General features: G+C 39.9%; 1 non-coding gene across 1 annotated transcript; it reads right to left on the bottom strand.

Moving 5' to 3' along the window:
• Positions 1–5352: 5352 nt before the first annotated feature.
• LOC111761201 (U6 spliceosomal RNA) lies at positions 5353–5459 on the bottom strand. Its single transcript, XR_002794627.1, has one exon. It is a non-coding gene; the product is annotated as a U6 spliceosomal RNA (small nuclear RNA).
• Between the last annotated feature and the right edge of the window lie 1989 nt (positions 5460–7448).

The raw sequence follows: 7448 nt of genomic DNA, 5'->3' as shown, positions 1-7448 counted from the left end.
AATGATAGTCTTCAGTCTGTATAAGTTGGATACATTTATTCATTTAGCCAACAAATATTTATTGAGACCTTCTATGTGTTAGTTCTAGGTGCCGGGGATGCAACAGGGATCTGAACTTTTCAAACAGTCTAAGCGCTTACATTCTAGTAGAGGAAGAAGAAACAAATAAATTTACAAATGTTGATACATGCTTTAAAAACCTGAAAACATTAAGGAGACAGAAAGGTGTGTGGAAGTGTTAGTGTTATTTTATATGGGAATGTATAGGGGAACCCCTCTCAAAAAATAAGATTTGAGCAGTGGCCTAAATTAATTGAGAGAATAGGCTAGAAGAATAAGTGCAAATGTTCAGAAGTAGGAATGTCCTTGGCATGGGGAAGAGGCCAATGAGTTTAAAGCAGTAGTTCTCAAACTTCTTGGCCTTGGGACCATTTTATGTGCCTAAATATTATTGAGGATTCTAAAAAACTTTGGTTAGGTGGGTTCTGCCAATATTTATGGTTTAAAAATATTTACTGATTCATTAAAATTATAATAATAAACATATCACATGTTAACATAAGTAACATTTTAATGAAAAAATAACTTCTAAAACAAGAAAATTAATGATAAGAGTAACATTGTTTTGTAATTTTGCAAAACTCTTCAATGTCTGACTTACTGTAGCTACAGTTGAATTCTCATAGCTGCTTTTGCAAGCAATCTCTTGTGTATGTCGCTTCGGTTTTAGTTCATAAAGAACCTCTGGCCTCACACAGATAGTAGTTTGAAAATGGAGGAGTATTTTAATAGCCTTTTCAGATATTTGCAGTTACTCTTCTTTTATAATAGTCAAAATGTAATAAGTGTTCATCTTCTGAATGTTAATTGCAATGTGAAATCCAAAACTATATCAATAAACTATTTGTACTCTGCATCCTCATGAAAAAATAAGCGTAAAAATAGCACATTAGTGTTAGAATAAAAATAATTTTGACCTCCTAGCCTCTGCCCTCCCTAAATGGGTCTTGGGCCACCACTCTGAATACCACTGCATCTTTTTTTTTTTTAAAGATTTATTTATTTATTTCTCTCCCCTTCCCCACCACTCCAGTTGTCTGTTCTCTGTATCTATTTGCTGTGTCTTCTTCTTTGTCCGCTTCTGTTGTTGTCAGCAGCATGGGAATCTGTGTTTCTTTTTGTTGTGTCATCTTGTTGTGTCAGCTCTCTGTGTGTGTGGCACCACTCCTGGGCAGGCTGCGCTTTCTTTTGCGCTGGGCGGCTCTCCTTACGGGGTGCACTCCTGGCACATGGGGCTCCCCTACGCGGGGGACACCCCTGTGTGGCACGGCACTCTTTGCATGCATCAGCACTGTGCATGGGCCAGCTCCACACGGGTCAAGGAGGCCTGGGGTTTGAACCGCATACCTCCCATGTGGTAGATGGATGCCCTAACCACAGGGCCAAGTCCACTGCCACCACTGCTTCTTAAATAATAAAATAGTGGCTGAAGACGACATCAGGGAAGAACGTGTAGGGATGTACAGGTTGTGACAAGGAGTTTAAAGTTTATTCTGAGTAACATGGGAAGTCATTGTAAACTTTTCAGTGGAGAAGTGAACTGATCTAACATCGAGAAGTTTCATTCTCTCTGTATATAAAAATAGACTATATTGGGACAAGGGTGAAGCAGAGTCCAGTCAGGAGGCAGTTGTAAGAATACAGTTGAGGGATGATGGTGGCTGGGACAATAGAGGACACAATGGGTATAGTTTTCTTTGCCAGATAAACATCTGTGGAACCATTAAAAATGGAAGCCTGTCTTCACCCAAGATAGTATGCCATTGTAGTAAGAGGATTAAATGAATTAGCAAAAGCCTCCATTTTCCTTAGTGAAGCTCTTGATTGCCTAGAAAGGCTCTTGATATCTGAAGGAATCAAAATACGTCAGAGCATGAAAGAACTTTAGAGATCATCTTTGTCAATAATTTAAAAAATTATTCTCAAGGAACCATAGGCTCCCTACAAAGGTACCTTGTAAAAATTCTAGAGATTAAAGAAAATCAATAGCGTAGTACTTCAGTCTCATCACTACTTCAGCCTGCGCAACTATACTTTTATCTGTTTTATTAATAGAGTCTTTCAAAGATGTTGTTCAAGGAAAGTATTCTGTGTCTCCAAAGAATTCGTGAATCAATGTTGGAACTCTGCTTTGCCAAAATTCAGCCTCAGAATCCTTCTCGACACTATTCCATTCATCTGCTAATACAGATCAGATTTGGCACTTCAGATTAATAATATTGGCCATTTCTTGTGTAAGTCCCAACTTGGTGTCTTCTTACATTGCTATTAGTTAATTTCAACACCTCTGACTCTGACATTACTAGTTTCTACTTTACACCCACTCTACTTTCATGACTGCGTAACTGTAAAAATCATAGAATGGCCAAGCTAAATAAATATAGAGTATTCTGGGTTTGGAAACTCAAATGCTTTCAGAAGGCAAGCCGGCAACAGGCAAAGAATAGAGCCCAAAGAGGGAAGATGGATGAATGGGAGTGTGAATGTCCCAATAGTTTGCAAACTGTTCTCTAAATTTGCAAACAGAAATAAGGCATTCAACTTCAAACGCAAAAATAAATTCTGATGAACAATTACAAAAATTCAAAGAAACAAACAAAAGCATTCCACAATGCCTATGACCATTTTTTTGGCTCTCCAGAATCTCTAATTGGTCCAACATACTCATTTTACAGATGACTTATAGAGACACTGTGGACTTGGATGGGAGTATAGTTTGGGGATTCAAAGCTTGGATTGTAGATCTGGTTTGTACTATAGGACATTGCTTTCTGTGATCTCGGAAACGACTTCCCTAAGTTTCCGTTTCCTCATCTACACGTCCACAGGAAACACTTGTCCCAGGGTCTGGCACAGTGAGTGCTCAGTTGATGGTAGCTGTCAGTGCTGCTTCTGGTTGGGGTCACACAGCTAGTTTGGGACAAAGCTAGATGATTTCCCATAATCAGTCCTGAGATTTTGTGTTGTGGAAGTTTGGGGACCTCTGGTCACTGCACATCTGTCATTTGTGTGCCACTCCTTCTAAGATACAAAAAGAAGAGGACCGGGAAAAGAGGAGACAGGGACAAAGGGGTGATTTGAATTAAGAAATGGTTTGTAGCAGGGCACAAGGCTCCTTTTAGCCTTGTGTTGTTTTTTAGGAGCATCTGTTTTGCCTTAAGCACGGGGTCCCTTTAGGGAATGTTTTTAAAGGAAGTTGATCTTTTCCTCAGGTTTTCCCCGACTCTGCAATGTGGTTTCACAAGGGCAGTGGCATTCAGAGTTTGTGCACAGGCAGCTCTGTCTCCTGGGAGCCCCAATTTACAGAGAATGAGCCTGGACTGCCGAATGGCTCTCAGGAGGGAACAATTTTATGTCAATTCAAATCTACAACAGATTTGAACTAATGCCCCGAAATTTAAAAGTCATCCTGTCTCTAGTTGAATGGAGAGTACAGTTTGAAATGCAGGTTTAAGCTTGTTGCTTAGATGGAGTTTATGTTGCAGCATGCCCCTCTCTACAGTGTTAAACACTTCATGACTATCTGTTGGTTGTTTGGTGACAGTATGGCTTTGAATAAACTATATTCACAGTTCTGGGGAAATGTCTCTCAGATATCCATACAGTGTGGACTTCTGGTACCTAAACACGCTGTTAAAGAGTGTTCATTCAATCAGTTTGGGGCACTCATACTTGAAAATTAATCACTTCTAATTTTAATTATTCTAATTAAATAGCTTATTGTGTGCTTAAGGAAGAGAGGAAGGCAGTGTGGTGTAATAGTAAGAGTTGGACACTGATGTCAGAAGGACAAATTCTAGCTCTCTGCTTTCCAGGTATGAGACTTCCAGAAGTCACATCAATTGCTCAGAACCTTTATTTTTTATGTGCTAAATGGGCATAATACAGGGCAGGGCTGTTAAGAGGTTAAAATAGCATGTGTTGTATGCTTAGCTCAGTGTCTAGGCTGGAGTGGGTGCTCTAAAGAAGATATCACCAGCTTCTACTCTCTTATTGATAATACCATTGATGAACAGAAATAATGAATCACATTTGTCCATCCTGACTCAGCAGATGCATGCACTGAGTCTCTCCAGCTCAGGAGGAGCAATCTACAAGTGGAAGGCTTTATTATCATTAGTTTTCCTCTAACATGGCAAGGACAGGGGATCAAGTCCTAAAGAAAACTAAGGATATCACTTTTTAAACTTTCCAATGACCAATGATATTTTACATTGTGTAAATGAAACATGAAAAGAGCTGTAGAGGGAACTGATAACTGGTAGTACCAAACACGCATTCTCAGGCTTGATCTCCACCTTTCAGAGGTGGAATATGGAATGGAAGCCACTTCAGGATGGGCAGATTCTCCTGAGGAATTTTACTGAGCATTATGAAAGGAAATTTTTAGATTCCTGGACAGATCCATAGATATGCCAAAGGGCCAGGTATGGAGCCTCCCTCGGGGTTTCTGGCAGACATAGGTTGTCCCAGAAGGATCGCCAACCCTGGGCTCTACTAAGTTACCTGTGCACGGGCTTCCTTGTTCCCTGCTCTGCTAGATGGGGCTATACCTGCAGTGGAATGAGAGGTGTCTCCCTAACCGCAGAGCTCAGCCCCGAATTGACTCCCTCCCCACCTACTGAAATGCTCACAATTGCCTCGGTCGTCCACCTTTTCTTTTGGTTCAGGGGATCTTGTAAATCCGCCACCCCCTTCTCTCTTCCTCATTAAAATAAAAATCGTCCGTGGGAGAGGAGGGTTTCCCAGTCATGACATCTTTGCTGTGTCAGGTTGCTGGTTTCCAGTGAGAGCGCTAGCTGAGGACAAGAACATGGGATAGTCTGGTGAGTTTTAAAAGAGGAGGATCTGGTCCCTGGGACCCTATCCTGGGAAGCCTTTCACTAAGCATAGTCTGAGCACCCATCATGATCCCACCTAGATCACTTATTAAAAATTCAGATTTCTCGGCCCACCCCTGTGCTCCTGAATCAATCTCTCAGGGGTGAGACCTGGGAATCTGCATGTTTAACAAGCACTTTTAATGATCTGACCCACCATATTATTTGAGAACCACTGACCTGATGTAGAGACTTTGGGGTGAACCACATGGAGTTTTGTTTTTTTCCCCCATATACATCTTTATTGTTGACACTAGAAATTGGTGTGGTAACTTTGTTACAACTGATTAAAAAAAAAACCAAAATATTCTTGTTAACTCTATTCCATAGTTTGCATTAAATGTATTTTTTTTTCATATATGAGCCTATTATTAACATCTTGTAGTAGTGAATATTTTGTTACAGTTAAAGAAAAAATATGGAACGCTTCACGAATTTGTGTGTCATCCTTGCGCAAGGGCCATGCTAATCTTCTCTGTATCGTTCCAATTTTAGTATGTGCACTGCCTAAGCGAGCACCACATGGAATTTTAAGCAGTCAAGCATATGATAGAATTGTTTACATGGTTGCTCCTGAAGACAAAAATCCATCTAGTCTGCTTCTCCATTTTGCTGCAGCACATCCTGTTGCTACTTGTCCCTGCCATGTAAGGGGTGCCTGCACCAACTAGCCAAAGGAGATGCAGGAGCGGAAAGGAGGCCTCCCTTTCTCACATCCTCTCCCCCCTCCTCATCTTACCTTAACCAAAGGCATTAATCCCAGGTAGAAACACACATGTCCTTTGATCCCAGTAGAGCACCACTTTGAACACATCTTGAGTCATTTCATTTGGTGATTCAAGGATGGGAGGAAACGCATTTAGCAGCTTTCTACGAGGTCACCAAGTACCTGACGAAAGGACCCCCAGGGAGAGTTAATACAATCTGTTGGAACTCAGAAACTCACTAAATCCCTTTCTAATTTTGTAGGACTGGTTTGCATAGTCTGTAAATTCTGTGGGGGCTTTTTGTTTTGTTGTGTTTTGGCAGAGCTTAAGGAAAATTACCATGGGGGTAATTTTCCATACTTTTACCATAAATTTTTAATTATCCACTAGGAAAGAAAAAAAGCAGTAAATTGAATGTTCTGCTCTTAAGAGAGACATATGCTGGGAGGAAGGAAACTCACAAGGCTTTTAGTGACATCATTTACAACGTCCTTAGAAAACATCCACGTTGCCAATAAGACTCGGACTCTGTAGGTGTCTGAAGGAAATTAATTGATTCCTGTTTTTGTAGGAGAGTGGAAAGGGGATTAGAAATAGTGAATAACTGCTTTCACCTTGACGCCTGTTCGTCAAATCTGCAAACAGAAATAAGGGTCCTGAAGTATTTTCTGAGAGAACAAGTTTAAGGAAGTGAAGAGGCATCTCAGGTGGTCTTAATTTCTGGTTGGGAGGGAGGATTTTTGTATCTTTTTTTTTTTTTTTTTTTTAATAAAAACAGTAATATATGAATGGTGAGATTTGAATTGTGTAACTGCCCATAAAGAATGTAGATGATGGCTTTTAAACACTGAAAGCCTTCTTACAGTTTTTACGATGTCTCTTCATGTTAGTCAAATAAAGATTGTATCCAAGGCTCTGCATTGAATTTCATGATAGCTGCAAAATATATTGAGCATTGCTCTGTCAGACACCTTACAAGTCATGATCAAAACAGGTAAGTGCTCCAATCTTTATTTCACAGGTAAGGAAACCAAGACTCAGAAACACCCAAAGTTAAATATATGTATATATATTTTTGTAAGAGGAAAATTTGTGATTTGAATGTAGACCATCTGATTTCAAAGTCTGTGGAGTTTACCACAGCCCTAAGCTTTGTAGTTTGTCTAGACAACTTTTTCTAGGCTCTTTCAGAGCTGATGTGTACAAATGCACACATATGTATGTGTGTGCATGCACACACACGCACACATACAGAGACATGCACACAAACATACACATGCACACAGACACACATACAGAAGGATGGTTATTCCTTAGGAACAAAATACTCACTTCATTTTCATTGTATAGGAACCAGGTACAAGAAAGAGAGGATTGGGTGAAGGAATTAACAAAAAAAACAAACCATGCTTGCCCTTGGAGAAATAGATCAGCACCATCAGTCTTCTATTATAATATCTGTTTTCAAGTCATTTTAGTTTTGTATTTTAATTTTGTTCTTTGGCTGTGTATGTTCTTATTGGCAAGTGGCAATGTCGTTGATTCTGGTTTTCTCACCCGTAAAAGATAGACTTAGATTAAATGATCATTAAATGCCTTCAGTTTCCAACATTCTATGAGTATATGTGGTTCCTGCCTTCAAGGAACTTGCAGTATCTAAACGGGTATAAAGACACAAGCAATGTGCATTGCAAATAGAAGTTCAAGTGAGTTACTCAAGTGTCTCTTAAGGTGGTCTTGAAGTCACTGCTGAAAGAATGGTAATGACTGTAAAGAGGCAGAGAGATGCCATAATGCTGGT

Source organism: Dasypus novemcinctus, chromosome 14 (assembly GCF_030445035.2).
Source record: "Dasypus novemcinctus isolate mDasNov1 chromosome 14, mDasNov1.1.hap2, whole genome shotgun sequence".
Lineage (NCBI taxonomy): Eukaryota > Metazoa > Chordata > Mammalia > Cingulata > Dasypodidae > Dasypus > Dasypus novemcinctus.
The sequence above is the reverse complement of the archived record's forward strand: the minus strand, read 5'-3'. Positions and strand labels throughout refer to the sequence as shown.